The sequence below is a fragment of the Lontra canadensis genome, unplaced genomic scaffold (genome assembly GCF_010015895.1).
Source record: "Lontra canadensis isolate GAN:19392208 unplaced genomic scaffold, GSC_riverotter_1.0 scaffold138, whole genome shotgun sequence".
Taxonomy (NCBI): Eukaryota; Metazoa; Chordata; class Mammalia; order Carnivora; family Mustelidae; genus Lontra; species Lontra canadensis.
In genome coordinates, this window is record NW_022631132.1 from 3,393,734 (window position 1) to 3,410,626 (window position 16,893).

At 40.0% G+C, this 16,893-nt stretch overlaps 1 non-coding gene and 1 pseudogene across 1 annotated transcript; one reads left to right on the top strand and one right to left on the bottom strand.

Annotated features, from left to right (window-relative positions):
* The window catches only part of LOC116858548, a 47,059-nt pseudogene extending 32,656 nt beyond the window's left edge, over positions 1-14,403 (top strand).
* On the bottom strand, positions 1,072-1,190 carry LOC116858561. The gene has a single exon (XR_004380939.1). It is a non-coding gene; the product is annotated as a 5S ribosomal RNA (ribosomal RNA).
* Positions 14,404-16,893: the final 2,490 nt, after the last annotated feature.

Consider the following 16,893-nt stretch of genomic DNA (forward strand, 5'->3'; position numbering starts at 1 on the left):
GATATACATAAGTGCACTTTGAAAAATACTTCATAGGGATGCCTCAGTGGCTCAGTGGGTTAGGCGTCTGCCTTCAGTTCAGGTCATGATCCCGGGGTCATGGGATCAAGTCCTGTAGGGAGCCTGCTTCTCCCTCTGCCTGCTGCTACCCCTGCTCGTGCTCACTCTCTCTCTCTCTCTGATAAATAAATAAAATCTTTAAAGGAAGGAAAAAAGAAAAATACTTTGTAAAACCTTTTTTCACTTATGACTTCTAAAATATATTTTTAAAACGGTGAGTCTTAACACTGGTTCAACTTCTGCTTTGCCTAGTAAGATGCTGGTTCTTAAATGTATGACGCCTGTAGCCTCAGACAAAGAAAACACTGAAAACTGACTTGTCTCACCAAAATAATGAATAAAAATCCTGTCTAATAACTAAGCTGTCAGTTCATCCAACATGTATTAGACATCTGTGTGCCAGATGCCCACAGATAGGCCATGGCACAGAAATGGAATTTTAACTTTCTTACAACTAGAGATCCTCTTATTCTGTGTCCCAGTAATGGCCAGGTAGTTTATCCTTAGGAAAGCTTTTATTTGTCTAATACCAGAAGCCTGGTTCTGAATTCATAATTACTGAAGAATGAGCTATTCTATACATTATAGATTAACCCATTTCCATATGTAATACACTGTAAGGTGAGAAAAGCAGGATATAAGACTATGTGTACACCACAATTACAAGAGTAAAACATGCATATGAAAATTGCCTAGAAGGCAATAAAAATGATAATAGCTATGTTGGAGTAGTGACATGAGGGGTGGTTTTTACTTTCTCTGTTTTTCAAATCTTTTGTGATATATTACTTTCATAATTTATTTTTTTTAATTTTTTTAAGATTTTATTCATTTATTTGACAGAGATCACAAGTAGGCAGAGAGAGAGAGAGGAGGAAGCAGGCTCCCCACTGAGCAGAGAGCCCAATGCGGGGCTCAATCCCAGGACCCTGGGATCATGACCTGAGCCGAAGGCAGAGGCTTTAACCCACTGAGCCACCCAGGCGCCCCAAAGAGTTTGGGGGGGGGGAAAGCCTACAGCACCCAGTATTCCCAGGCGGTCTCCCATCCAAGTACTAACCAGGCCCGACCCTGCTTAGCTTCCAAGATCAGACAAGATCGGGCGTGTTCAGGGTGATATGGCCATAGACTTACTTTCATAATTTAAAAAATAGAGGCAGTAGACATGAACAGACATTTCATAAAAGAAGACATTCGACTAGTAAGCAAACAGAAAACCATTCATACTCTCTGAGAGAGGAGTGTATATTAAAACACCATGATGGTGCAATCCTTCAGCTAGTTGGCAAAAAAAAAAATCACTTTTTAAAATAAAACCTGATGTCACTGAGGATACAGGAGAACAGGCACCCTTATACATTGTAGATGGCACCATAAATTGGTTTGATCCTTGTTATGGGTTGAATTGTGTACCCCCAAAATTCATACATGGCAGTCCTCACCCCCAGTACCTTAGAACGTGACCTTATATGAGAATAAGATCATTGCAGGTGTGATTCATTAAGTTAGGATGAGATCATGTTGGACGAGGGTGGGTCCCTAATCCAATGTGACTGTTGTCCTTGTGAAAGGAGGGGAATTGGGGAACAGACATGCACACAGGGAAAAGGCCATGTGACAATGAAGGCACAGACTGGGACAATGTAGCAGAAGCCAAGGAACGCCAAAGGCAGCCAGCAAACCACCAGAACCTAGAGGAGAGGCCTGGAACAGACTGTTCCTCATAGCCCTCAGAAAGAACCAGTCGTGCTGACACCTTGGTCTCAGACTTCTGGCCTCCAGAGCTGTGAGACAAGTTTTTGCTGTTTATACTACCCAGTGTGTAGTATTTTGTTACAGCCGCCCTAGCAAACTAGTACAACTCTTACGTACTGAAAAGAGCAAAAACCCTATATATACATATATTATATATAACACATATTTATATATAATATATATATTTAAAGATTATGTATTTAAAGATCATATATTAAAGATTATAAAGATTATTTAAATATATATATATTTAAAGATTTTATTTATTTGAGAGAAAGTGTGCACACAGGGGAAAGAGCAGAGGGAGAGGGAGAGAGAGAATCTCAAGCAGACTCTGTGCTGAGCACAGAGCCCGATGTGGGGCTTGATTTCACAACCCTAAGCCTGCAACCCAAGCCGAAATCAAGAGGCGGACATCCAACCTACTGAGCCACATAAGCACCCCTATTTATTAATATTATATACCGTATTTATATTTTGTACTCTATATTGCATTTATATATTTTATATATTGCATATTTGTATATATACAAATATAATTATATATATTTGTGTTGATACATCTATATATATGAAATGCAGGTCATATATTAAACACTATGCATAAAAATGATGTCGAACTGATTTTTCCTTCCTTTCTCCTTTACCATTTTACTTAATGTATTTGTAGTACTTTTATAATGGAAGAAAAATTAATAAAATGTAAAAATAAGTAATTTGTTTTTTAATTCTCTTACCGATTCATAGACCAGTAATTGAGAAATACATCTACTTAGTCTCCAGAGGACATTTGAATTCTGAAATTTTTGACTCTGCGAAATGGATAGGACAATAGTTTCCCTGATGGTGCTTTAATATTCCCTATAGGTTATAAAACCTTCCAAGGATACATGGGTGAAAAATTCAGTCCGAACCTTCCTACTAAAAGGGGCCCAAGTCAAATCTACAACTGTAGGACTCACTGAATTCCCCACATCCTCCCTGACAGATGCCCATCTGGCTTCTGCCCAAGTACTTACAATAATGACAGGGAGGTCACTGCTTTTCCAATTAGGCCATGCAGTTATCGCATAACAATCATAGTTAAGGTCTTCAGTATATTGAGCTGAATTCTGCTTCTCCTTATTGTGCCCAGGGTTCCCTTTGGAGCAACACTAAATAAATGTATTACCTGATCCATAGGGCTCCTGTTTAAATATATGAACTCTATTCAGGTCAAATGTTTAATGCCTGAAATGACTCCTCCGACGATATTATTTCCAGAGATCCTCTTTTCATGCTTGCCTGGTCATTCCCTAGTCTCTCGGTGTGCTTCAAAATATGATATAAAAATAAAGTCCTCCAGGGGTGCCTGGGTGGTGCAGTGGGCTAAACACCCAATTGTTGGTTTCAGCTCAGGTCATGACCTCAGGGTCGTGAGATGGAGCTCCATGTCAGGCTTTGTGCTCAGCATGGAGTCTGCTCGAGATTTTCTCTCTCCATCTCCCCCTGCTCCTCCCGTTCATTCTCTCTCTTGCTCTCTCTCTCTCTCTCTCTCAAATAAATCTTAAAAAAAATAAGTTCTCCAGGTATAAAATGAACAAAGCAGATTATTGTGGGTAAATTACCACAATTGATCTAATCCAAGGCCAAGTACTAAAAAATATTATTGCTAATAAGTACTTAACATATATTCTTATTCAGTTCTCTCAGCCACCATGTGTTGTTATCAGTCCTATTTTACAGTTAAGAAAACTGACACACAGTGAAAAAACTTGCCTAAGATCACACAGTCCAAGCTGAGAACAGTTGAAGTCCAAAGCCCTTCCTCTTAACCAGCTGCCATATGCATTTGTTGAATACATGCTTAATAAATACTTGTTGAATGAAGGCGGGATTTATATATTTACACTTTGAGTAATTTTTTTCCCCTTGTCTTAATCCTGGCACTTAGCGAATTAGTACTTAACTGAAACCCCCAGATACTTTTCATATAAACAGCCTTTAACTCTCGGGCTGAGCAGCCACAGCCCTCAGCTCTAACCTAAATGCAAAAATGTACATTTCTCTCTATTACATTTCACCTTGTTGGTTTGGGCTCATCGTTCTAGCTTGTTGAAATATTTCTGAATCTTGACTGTCATATGGTGTTCTCCTATCTCTGTGTCACTGCAAATTTAATGAGCACACCTCCAGTAATTCTGCTGTTTTAAAAAGAAAAAATACAAGGACTTTTCTCGTCATTTTCTATGATAAAATTGTTGCTTTTATAACTACACGTTCTTAATAAAGTAAAAGTAATGACAAAAGAAAGGCATACCGTATAAATCCGTTTTAATTATTTCAGCCCCTAATGGGACTGAATCTATGGAATTTCAGTGTAGAGTCAGGAGACAAAGAATGATGTCACCTAATGTTGTATAGGAACCATCAGCTCTGTGTACGTATGTCAGTTAGGCTGCCTGGATACAAGTAATAGAAAACAACCCAAACTAGCCCCAACACTTGTGAGTTTATTAAGTCCTATGGCAAGGACAACAGAGATAAGGCAGTTTGGGTAATTCACTTGGCCCAACAATATGATCAAGGATTCATCTTCGTTCCATTTTTCGCCTCTGAGGTTCTATTTGTCGGCTACTCTCCTCATAGCTGCAAATTGTTACAACAGCCCCAGGGATCATGTCCTCAAACATTGACTTCCAAAGACCAAAGGAGAGGACATCCTTTTCTGGTGCCCCTTTCTGAAAAAAAAAAAAATAGCTTTCCCAAAAGCTCTCCAACAGACTTTTCCACAGGTGTCATTACCAGGATTATATGTCCATGCCTAAGCCACTCATTAATAAGGATAATGAAATTACCATGGCTACAGACAGAGAGAAAAGATTTGCAAAAGATACATCTGAGGGGCGCCTGGGTGGCTCAGTGGGTTGAAACCTCTGCCTTTGGCTCAGGTCGTGGTCCCAGGGTCCTGGGATCGAGCCCCGCATCTCTGCTCAGCGGGGAGCCTGTTTCCCTCTCTCTCTGTCTGTCTCTCTGCCTACTTGTCATCTCTGTCTGTCAAATAAATAAATCTTAAAAATCTTTAAAAAAAGATACATCTGATAAAGGATGATTACCCAAAATATACAAAGAACACTTAAAACTCTACAGTAAGAAAACAAGCAACCTGATTAAAAAAAAAAAAAAGCCAGAGAGCTTAACAGAAACCTCACCAAAGAAGATATACAGATGGAAAATAAGCATTTGAAAAGATGCTCCTCACCATATCAGGAGGGAAATGCAAATTAAAACAATAATGAGATACCACTAGATACCAATTAGAACGGCGGAAACCTGGAACACTGACAACACCAAATGCTGGTGAGGAGGTAAGGCAACAGGAACTCTCATTCACTGCTAATGGGACTGCAGAATGGTACAGCCACCTTGGAAGACAGTATGACGGTTTCTCACAAAACTAAAAAGTACTCTTGTCCTGGACTGCAGAATGGTACAGCCACCTTGGAAGACAGTATGACGGTTTCTCACAAAACTAAAAAGTACTCTTGTCCTATGGCCCAGCAATCAGACTTCTTGGTATTTACCCAAAGGAGCTGAAAACTTGTGTCCACACAAAAACCTGCACACGATGTTTATAAGAGCTTTACTCATAATTGGCAAAATTTGGAAGCAACCAGGATGTCCTTCAGTAGGTGAATGGATAAACTGAGGTTCATAGGGACAATGGAATATTATGTAGCACTAAAAAGAAATGATCTATCAAGCGATGAAAAGACAGGAAGAACCTAAAATGCATCCTACTAAGGGAAACAAACAATCTGAAAAGGCTACATACTGTGTGATTTCCATCCTGGAAAAAGGCTGAACTATAGCGATAACAGAGCCATCATTCAGGGGTGGCCAGGGACACAGGGAGGGATGAATGAGCAGAACACAGAGGATTTTTAGGGCAGTGAAAATACTCTGCATGATTCCATAATGAGAAATACGTGTCACTGTGCGCTTGTCCAAACCCACAGACTGTCCAACACCGAGAGTGAACGCTAATGTAAACTCTGGACTTTGGGTGATAACGATGTGTCCGTGTAGGTTCATCGATTGTAGCAAATGTCCCACTCCGGAGGGAGATGTTGTTAATGGGAAGGCTGTGCATGTGTGGTGATGAGAGGTATATGGAAAATCTCTTACTTTCTCCGCAATTTTGCTATGAATCTAAATCTGCTCTAAAAAAATAAAGTTTTAATTAAAAATTGCCAAGCTGGGCTTAGCCAGGGGAAGGACTAGGGCTGGGAAGGGACCCAGTCTCTCTTAAACCCCATGGTGTCTCATACCAGCACAAATTGGGGTTATGTTATCATGGAAAAGGGGGTAGTGGCAGGTAATCAATGGTGTCTACAACATGTAACAGGATATGTTCAGACATTTAAAAATGTCTGAACACTTGATCTTAGCCAAAAGGCCAAGAAGCAAGAAAGGGGCAGAAGACATGAACAGACACTTCTGCAAAGAAGACATCCAGATGGCCAACAGACACATGAAAAAGTGCTCCACATCACTCGGCATCAGGGAAATACAAATCAAAACCACAGTGAGATAACCACCTCACACCAATCAGAATGGCTAAAATTAACCAGTCAGGAATCAACAGATGCTGGCAAGGATGTGGAGAAAGAAAACTTACACTGTTGGTGGGAATGCAAGCTGGTGTAGCCACTCTAGACAACAGCATGGAGGTTCCTCAAAAAGTTGAAAACACAGCTACCCTATGACCCAGCAATTGCACTACTGGGTATTTACCCTAAAGACACAAGTGTAGTGATCCAAAGGGGCACATGCACCCAAATGTCTATAGCAGTAATGTCCACAATAGCCAAACGATGGAAAGAGCCTAAATGTCCATCGACAGATAAATGGATAAAGAAGATGTGAGATACACAAACACACACACACACACACACACACACACACACACTCACACTGGAATACTATGCAGCCATCAAAAGAAATCTTGCCATTTGCAATGATGTAGATGGAACTAGAGGGTATTATGTTGAGCGAAATAAGTCAATCAGAGAAAGACAGTTATCATATGATCTCTCTGATATGAGGAATTTGAGAGGCAGGGTAGGGGGTTGTGGGGGTAGGGAAGGAAAAAATGAAAGAGAATGGGATCGGGAGGGAGACAAAACATAAGAGACTCTTAATCTCATGAAACAAACTGAGGGTTGCTGGGGGTGAGGGGGTCGGGAGAGGGTGGCTGGGTTATGGACATTGGGGAGGGTATGAGCTATGGTGAGTGCTGTGAAGTGTGTAAGCCTGGCGATTCACAGACCTGTACCCCGGGGGCATATAATACATTATATGTTAATAAAAAAAAGTCTGAACAAATGACATCCGGATGTACTTGCACAATCATATATAAAAGAGTAAGATACTACTTAGCAATGGAATAAACCTATTAAAATCCAAACCCATTGGAAAACCTAAAATAGCACAGTACTCTACTCGATGGACATTATCATGGATGAAAAGTGGGACTGATCTCAAGATGCTAGAAACAAATTACCACATGTTTCATCCATTCAACAAGGATTGCCTCAAAAAGGAAAGAGAACTTTCTTTCAGAAAATCCAAGTAGAATCCAGTAAATGCTCAATGAAGTATCATGATTTTGCATTTATTCCATAGAAAAATAAACAATATACTACAGGCTTCCTTATGTTTATACAAGTATACTCCATACTTTCTTTGATGTCTTCAGTATAAAGGCACACTAATACCAGTTTTTAATAAGGAGTAAGAGTGATATAGTGAATATTTCATTTTGAGGAGTTGGCAAAAGGATTATTTTTAAGTTTACTTCAAAAGAAAAGGATGAAATAATAAAAGATGAAAGACTGATTCATGTTCTCAGTGCTAGTTAATTCAGAAGACTCCATGGTCCCATTTTTATCTGCTGACTGCAATCTTTCTAAGATAATTGATCCAAGTTTCTGTTTGATTGCATTTACTGTCACTCATTGTATTGTTTGCCAGATTAGAAGTGTTTGATACAAGTTTATGTGCCAGGTATAATTTCAATATGTCATCCAGTCTTTGTTCATCTTTCACTGCCAGTTGATGGCTTAAAATTGGCTCTCCAGGAAATCTTAATTCACTATAATCTAACTGCCGCATTAAAAAATACCGAGGAAGGAACTTCATCACCTACAATTTCAAACATAATTCCATAAACCCTACACACACAGAGCTACAGCAAGAGGAGTTCAGTTGAATTTTAAATTACTCAGTCCTGTTCATAACAATTTTATAAAAATAATATTGCAAGTCCATGAACCAGATTCATTTCCTGGATTAAGGAGACAGGAAGTATTTCTAAAACAATTCTAAGGACATCAGTGGTTTTACAGGATCAGATGTATAAGGAGGACAATTATTATCAAGTCCAATAGCATAGAGAAAAGTTTTCCTATTTGGTGGCATTGGTACATTTTGTGTTTGTGACGAAGTAAAACAGAGTGTAAATATGGGTTCAAGTACCTATTAACAGGAAGGAGGTTTAGCCATGTGCACTAGAGAGTACGTATGCCTCAACTGTAAATGAAAAGAAAATATTAGAGTAAGTTGCAGAAAAGGGAGTTTGTTTCCAGCTTTCTCAGTGATGTTGTTTTTCATATAGTATGGGAGGAAAATCTACAAGAGGGCATGGCCCTAGAATTCAAGGAACAGAGCAAAGATATCTCAGAAAGTAATAATTTGCCTCAGAAGTTTCTAAGAAGCTGTGGTGAGTAATACATTACTCAGAAGCCATTAACCCACAATTCCCCCTGAGGGCAAAGCTGCTGGGAGCCCCTCCAATCAAGTTACAGAGCAGGGAACTTTTGTGCTTAATTTCAAACAAGCTTATCAAGACCATGGTGGTTCAGGACATGGGCAACAAAGGAAAGTACAATAAACAAAGCACTCTTCACAATGAAATTTGTCAAACTTTTCAAGAAAAGTAACTATCAAAAGAAGTTTGCATAATACCTTACCCCAGGGGGTTGAAATCAAAGTTTCACGAAGTCTTAATCTTATTGCAAAGTTGGAAAAGGGGGTATAGCACATAAGCAGTACAAGAAAGCAACTTTATTCATTCTTTCAATAAACGTTTATTTAGCACCTACTATGTGTAGAATTATGTGTAAAGCACTGAGGATAAAAAAAATCAAGTAAGATAGTGTTGACCCCAAGAGGTGTGTTGGAGGGAGACAAAGAAACTCATGATTCCAGTCAAGTATAGGGAGTCCTAGGGTAGAGATCTGCACAGGGGTTACTCCCCACCCCTTCATTCTATACTTTTGGCATCCTTTCTGCTGTCTATCCTTCGAGAAAATGTACAGATGGAAATAGAAAATGGTGGGAAAAGGAAAGGTAGAGAGGTTTGTGAAATGAGCAGAGGACAGCTAAATCAGCCAGAAATCCAGAATGTAGGAAATTGATCAGATCTGGTTTCTTTAGCAAATAAATTGCAAGAAAAAAGAAAGAGGGAGGAGGAACCTTGGATTCAAAGAGACTTAAAAAAACATAACCAACAGTGTGAAATTTGTTTAGATCGTGATTTGAACAAATCAAGAGCTATAGGAGGGGTGCCGTGTAGCTCAGTTGGTTAAGTGTCCAACTCTTGATTTCGGCTCAGGTCAGGATCTCAGGGTCGTGAGACTGAGCCCCATGGCAGGCTCTGCGCCGGGCGTGGAGCCTGCTCACAATTTTTCTCTCCCTCTGCTCCTCCCCGCAACTTGCATTCTCTCCCTATTGCCCTCTCTCTATAAAAAAAAAAAAAAAAGAAAAGAAAAGAAAAGAAAAAGAAAACTATAGGACACAGGGAAAATTGAACACTATCTGGATATTTGATACTAAGAAGTCTGTCAAACTTTTGAAGTGAATAATGGTATTAGGGTTGTGCCCTCTTTTTAGAGGTCCTTATTTTTTAGAGACTTTTGCCAAAGTATGTACAGATGAAGTAATAGGATGGCTGAGATTTGTTTTCAGATGACCCAGGATGGTGAGGGGAATGTGTCAGATATAGAGGAAACACGACTGGCTATGCGTGGATAGTTGTTGAAGCTCAGGGATGCTTACAAGGTGATTCATTACATTATTTTCCTTCCTTTTGTGGACATTTGAAATTTTCCACATTAAATCAACCTGGGGAGTCAGAGGTGGCTTCCAAAAGGAGGTTTGAAGTGAGTTTTAAAGGTGGACAAGAGCTAAAGGGAGGGCCATCTTCTCATCTCAAAAAACTTGGAAATGATATTACCTTTTGAAAAAAGTAACTTTTAAAAGTTGTGAAGTCTGTTGTACATGTAATAGTGTATTTAATGCAGATACACAGTTTAAAGAATAGTAATGATATGAAAATCTGTGATGCCTTTAAAGCCTTCCAATTCCCTCCTCAGCTTACCATCCTCCTCTACACCTCCAAAAGCCCCAAAAACTCTCTTGAATTTTGTGGTAATTATTTCTTGTTTAGGGGCACCTGGGTTGCTCAATCAGTGAAGTGTCTGCCTTTGGCTCAAATCACGATCTCAGGGTCCTGGGATCGAGCCCCACATTGGACTCTACTCAGCAGGGAGCCTGGTTCTCCCTTTCCCTCTCCCTCTGCCTGCTCTTCCCCCTGCTCGTGCTGTCTCTCTCTCTCTGTCAAAGAAATAAAATCATTTTAAAAATTATACCTCATTTATCTTCATAGTTTTTGTCACATATGCATTTATCTTCAACGAATATAGTGTTACTTAGTTTTGCCTGGTTTTGAACTTTATGTAAATGGAACTGTACTGCATGTGCTCTCAGACTTGCTTTATTCAAATTTGTTTTTCAGGTTTATTTGTGATTTTGTGTGTACTTGTAGAGCATTCTTTTTGTTGTCAGTATTCCATTTTACAAATATGCCATAGTTTATTCACTATTGATGGACATGTGGGTCATTTTCAGTTTGGGACAGTTTGCTACTGTAAGTACTCATTTACATGTCTTTGGAGAACAGGTGTGAGTTTTCCCTAGGGTATAATGGCCTAAGAGTGGGATTAATGGGTAGGATTAAGATTGCTTTTTTGAGAAATCAACTGATAAAATAAACTCATAATGGAAGGAGACTGTCAACTACACACTACACCGTCACTTAGCCAATGGTGTTAACACTCTCGATAATGTGGGGGTTTTTTTAAAGATTTTATTTATTTATTTTAAGGAGAGAGGAGAGATTGGCAGGGGGTGGGGGGTGGGCGTGGGAAGGACCCAGAGGTAGAGGGACAAACAGACTCCATGCTGAACACAGAGCTCAACACAGGGCTGGATCCCATGACCCTGAGATCGTGACCTGAGCCGACATCAAGAGTCAGATGATTAACTGAGCCATGAAGGCATCCCTCAATGATGTTTCTTAGTAGAACTCAACACTGAAAAAAGAATGGTATTCAAAGAGCATGCTTTGGCAGTGTGAATCTGACACCACACGGGAGAGAGAAAGGTTGACTCTAAGTATCATTTGCCACTGAACAGGGACAGTTCCTTGGGCTTCACCATAGCTGAAATGAGATAACCCTCAAGACTATTCTTCTCCCTTTGTTTTAAATCCTTGCTCATCAAGCAGATTTCTGAATTGTATTTCCCAGCAATCTTAGTATTATAAAAAGGGAGTACTCTTGATAAGATGGTACTCAAACAACCTCTTCACTAGAAAGGGATTGCCTCTACTGGACAGCAGGATGCTGAAGTATGAAATTGGTTGACATCAGTAAGAATGGACATGTGGGAATTGCATGACACTTCCTTAGAACCGTAAGAAGTTGAGAGTTTAAACCAAGGAAGTGAGAAGATGGTGAGGCCATTAACACATAAAATCATCAGAAGGACAGGTTTGAGGTGGGGTGGGAAGCAGAACGGGAAGAAATGGTGTTAGCATATACTAAATGTGCAAAGCCCTCAAAACATCCGGATAAAGATGGTCAGTTGTGAGTCTGGAAAGCAGGTCTGGATCTCAAGTGAAAAGTTGAGATCAGAGATACACATTTAGAAGCCATTCACATAAGGGGTGCCTGGCTGGCCCTGTCAGTAGAGCACTTGACTCTTGACCTCAGGGCCATGAGTTCAAGCCCCACGTTGAATGTAGAGTTCACTTTAAAAAAAAAAAAAATGAACATAAGCCTGAAATGAAATTGCTAAGAGATAAAGTAGAAAAAGAAGAATTTTGAGACAGGATCTTTCCTACACTTAGGAAATAAGACAAGCAAGAAAAGCCAGTAAAGGCAACACAAGAGACTGTCAAAGAAGTAAAAGGAGACCCTTCTTTTTTTTTTTTTTTTGAAAAAAAAATTTTTTATTAACATATAATGTATTATCTGTTTCAGGAGTACAGGTCTGTGATTCATCAGTCTTACACAATTCACAACACTCACCGTAGCACATACCCTCCCCAGTGTCCATCACCCAGCCACCCCATCCCTCCCACCACCCTTCCCTCCAGCAACTCAGTTTGTTTCCTGAGGTTAAAAGTCTCTTATGGTTTATCTCCCTCTCTGGTTTCATCTTGTTTCATTTTTGCCTCCTTTCCCCTATGATCCTCTGTCTTGTTTCTCAAATTCCTCATATCAGGGAGATCATGTGATAATTGTCTTTCTCTGATTGACTTATTTCACTCAGCATAATACCCTCTGGTTACATGCACATCATTGCAAATGGCAAGATTTCAGGTTTTTTAATGGCTGCATTATTTTCCGATGTGTGTGTGTGTGTGTGTGTGTGTGTGTGTGTGTGTATCACATCTTCTTTATCCATTCATCTGTTGATGGACATCTAAGTTCCTTCCATAGTTTGGCTATTGTGGACATTGCTGCTATAGACATTTGGGTGCATGTGCCCATTCGGATCACTACGTTTGTATCTTTAGGGTAAATACCCAATAGTGATATTGCTGGGTCGTAGGGTAGCTGTGTTTTCAACTTTTGGAGGAACCTCCATGCTGTTTTCCAGAGTGGTTGCACCAGCTTGCATTCCCACCAACAGTATAGGAGGGTTCCCCTTTCTCCGCAACCTCGCCAGCATCTGTCATTTCCTGATTTGTTAATTTTAGCCATTCTGACTGGTGTGAGGTGTATCTCATGGTGGTTTTGATTTGTATTTCCCTGATGCCGAGTGATATTGAGTGCTTTTTCATGTGTCTGTTGGCCATTTGGATGTCTTGGCAGAAATGTCTGTTCATGTCTTCTGCCCATTTCTTGATTGGCTTATTTGTTCTTTGGGTGTTGAGTTTGCTAAGTTCTTTATAGATTTTGGACACTAGCCCTTTATCTGATATGCCATTTGCAAATATCTTCTCCCATTCTGTTGGTTGTCTTTTGGTCTTATTGGCTGTTTCCTTTGCTGTGGCAAAAGCTTTTGATCTTAATGAAGTCCCAGTAGTTCATTTTCGCCTTTGCTTCCTAAAAGCAGATCCTTCTAAGATGAAGGAAGAAAGTGAGAATTGAAGGCTGAAGAAGGTGAAAAAGTGTGGAGTAGGTCCTGTAAACGAAACCCTGGAGGTTCACCTATAATATACAAAAAGAGGCTCAATAATAAAGGAAGCTGCCAATTACTCAGCACCTATTAGGTGGCACAATAGCAAGAACTTTGCAGGGGCACCTGGCTGGCTCAGTAGACAGAGTGTGTGACTCTTAATCTCAGGGTTGTGAGTTCAAGCCCCATGTTGGGTGTAGAGATGACTTAAAGAAAAAAAAAAACTAAAAAAAAATAGAACTTGGAAAAAAAAGAACTTTGCCTATATTATTTTTTTTCTTTTTTATTGTGGTAGAATATATATAACATAAATTTTGACCATCATAACCATTGTGAAGTGTAGAGTTGAGCAGGATTAAATACACCCACATTGTTGTGCAGCCATCACCAACACCATGTCCACATCTCTTTTCATCTTGCAAAACAGAAACTAGGTCCCCATTAAATAATAACTCCCCGTTCTCCCCTCCCCCCAGCTTCCGGCCACCACCATTGTACTTTCTGTCTCTATGAATTTGACTACTCTAAGTACCTTGTTTACATGGAGCCATACAGTATATTGTGTTTTTGTGAGTGGTTTATTCCACTTAGTATAATGTCTTCAAGACTTATATCTTGTAGCATATGACAGGATTTCCTGCCTTTTGAAGGCTGAATAATATTCCATTATATGTGTATGCCATTGTGATTGGATAGAAAACATATATATTGATCTCTGCCTCTGGTTCCTAGCACAGAGCTCATGAAACCCTTGTAAATTCCTAAATGATAAGAACACTAAGAGCATCTTTTGTTCTAATGTTTGGTCTTTGATGCAGGTTCCTGACACAGGGCTCCTAAATCCCCTGAAATTTCCTAGGTGATAAGAATACCTTTTGTCCTTATGAGGCAACTTTGGATGGGCTCCTGGATGGCTCCTGGATGGGGGATGGTCACCAAAAAGACCAAGTCCCATATAGAAACTTGGAATTTTCAGCCACAGCTCCCACTTCTCCAGAGAGGGGAGATGGGCTGGACGTGGTGTTAATGATTGATCATGCATATGTGAAGAAGCCTCCCTCAAAGTCCCAGTACTAGGGTTTTAGAGAGCTTCCAGGTTGGTGAACACATCCAGGTACCATGAGGGTGATGCCCCCCAGTTCCATGGGGACAGAAGCTCCTGTACTTGGAACACTCCCAGAACTTACCCTATGTATCTCTTCATCTGGCTGTTCATCTGTGTCCCTTATCATATTCCTTAATAAATGGGTAAACATAAGTATCTCCCTGAGTTCCATGAGCTGCTCTAGCAAATTAATCAAACCCCAGGAGGGAGTCATGGGAACCTTCTATTTGCAGCCATGTTGGACAAAAGTATGGTAACCTGGGGACCTACTATTTACAATTGGCATCTGAAGTTGGGGGGACAGAGGAAAAATCTTGTTGGACTGAGCCCTTAAGCTGTGAGATCTAATGCTATCTCTAAGTAGATAGTGTCAGAACTGAGTTAAATTGTAGGACACCCAGACTGTGTTAGAGAATTCCTTGGTGGGGGGAACACCCATGGAACTGGTGTTAGGAGTGCTGTGAGTGTGGTAGTCACATTAGAGTGAAAAGCAACACAGGAGGAGAGGCCTCACTTTTTCCCTTTACAACCACAATTTTTAAAAGATTTTATTTATTGGGGTGCCTGGGTGGCTCAGTGGGTTAAAGCCTCTGCCTTCAGCTCAGGTCATGATCCCAGGATCCTGGGATTGAGCCCCACATCAGGCTCTCTGCTCAGCAGGGAGCCTGCTTCTCTTCCTCTCTCTGCCTGCCTCTGTGCCTACTTGTGATCTCTCTCTGTCAAATAAATAAACAAAAAAATCTAAAAAAAAAAAAAGGAAAAAAATTTTTTTAATCAATCAATTAATTAATTAATTAATTAATTTCAGAGAGCAGAGTGGGAAAGAATATATGAGTGGGGGTGGTGGGCAGAAGGAGAGGGAAAAGCAGACTCCCCACTTAGTAGGGAGCCCCAGGTAGGGCTCTATCCCAGGACCCTGGGATCATGACCTGAGCTGATGGCAGGTGCCCAACCTACTGAGCCATCCAGGTGCCCACAACCACATTTTGCTTATCCATTCATCCATTGATGGACAATTGCATTGCTTCCATGATTTCGCTATTGTGAATAATACTACTATGAGCACACGGTTATACAAATATCTCTTTGAGACCCTGCTTTCAATTCTTTTGGGTATATACCCAGAAGTGGAATTGCTGGATCATAGGGTAGTTCTATTTTTAATTTTTCAAGGAACCACCATACTGTTTTCCACAATGGCTGCACCAGTTTGCATTCCCACCAACAGTGCTCAAGGCTTCCTTCTCTCTACATCCTCACCAACACTTGTTATTGTCTGTTTTTTTGATAGTAGCCATCCTATTGGGTATGAAGTGGTCTCCCATTGTAGTTTTGATTTGCATCTCCCTAATGATTAATGACGCTGAGCATCTTTTCATGCATTTATTGGCCATTTGTATATTTTCTTTGGAGAAATGTCTATTCAAGTCCTTTGCCCATTTTTGCATCAGGTTGCTTGTATTTTCATTGTTGCATTTTAGAAGTTTTGTATACATTCTGGATATCAGACATATGGTCTTCAAAGATTTTCTCACATTCTCTGGGTTGTCTTTTTACTCTATGGATAAATTTATTCTGGGCCTTTTTACTCTCTTTTATTCTTTTGAGGCACTAAACTTATAAATTTTCATGAAGTCAATTTGGTTTTTTTCTTTTGTTACCTGTGCCTTTGGTGTCATATCCAAGAAATCATTGCCCATGAAGCTTTCACCTGTTTTCTTCTAAGAGTTCGATTGTTTGAGGTCTTCAAGTTTAAGTCCTTGATCCATTTTGAGTTAAATTTTGTACACCTATATTATTTTTAATCTTCACAACTGCTCTTGGTGGTGGACAATTTTGGCATTCCTATTTTACAGAAGAAGAAACAAATTTAAAATGGTGAACATATTAGGGAATGAATAAGTCACAGGAATAAAAAGCACAGGAATAGAGTAAATGGCATTGTAGTAGCATTGTGTGGTGACTATACGGTAGCTCTATTTGTGGTGAGCCATAACATAACGTAAGAGAAGTTGAATCACTATGTTGTACTCCTGAAACTAATGTAACAATGTGTGTCAACTATACTCAACTTTTTAAAAAATTTTAATAAAACAAAATGGTGACTACCTGGTCTAAGGCCCCTGAGATGATGAGTAGAGGAGTCAGGATTCAAACCCATGTCTGCCTGACTCCAAAGCTCAGGGCCCTGTCACATCTCATAGTCAAAGTTTGGCCAAGATTAGGAGGAAGCTATAGCAAAATGAACCAGAGTCTGACTTTTACTTGAGATTAGGAGGTGTGGGGTTTTCCCAGGGTCAAGGACTGACCCAGGGGACTTCAGAGTCCAGTCCTGGTAGGACTGAATGGAAAGCCAGTTGGGATGTGAGTGTTGCTAAAAGAGTGGGGGACAGTGTGTGTAATGGAGGGCAGACCACTAAAGCACAGAAAGAAATTGAAGGCTTAGAAAAAGTCAGAGCCAG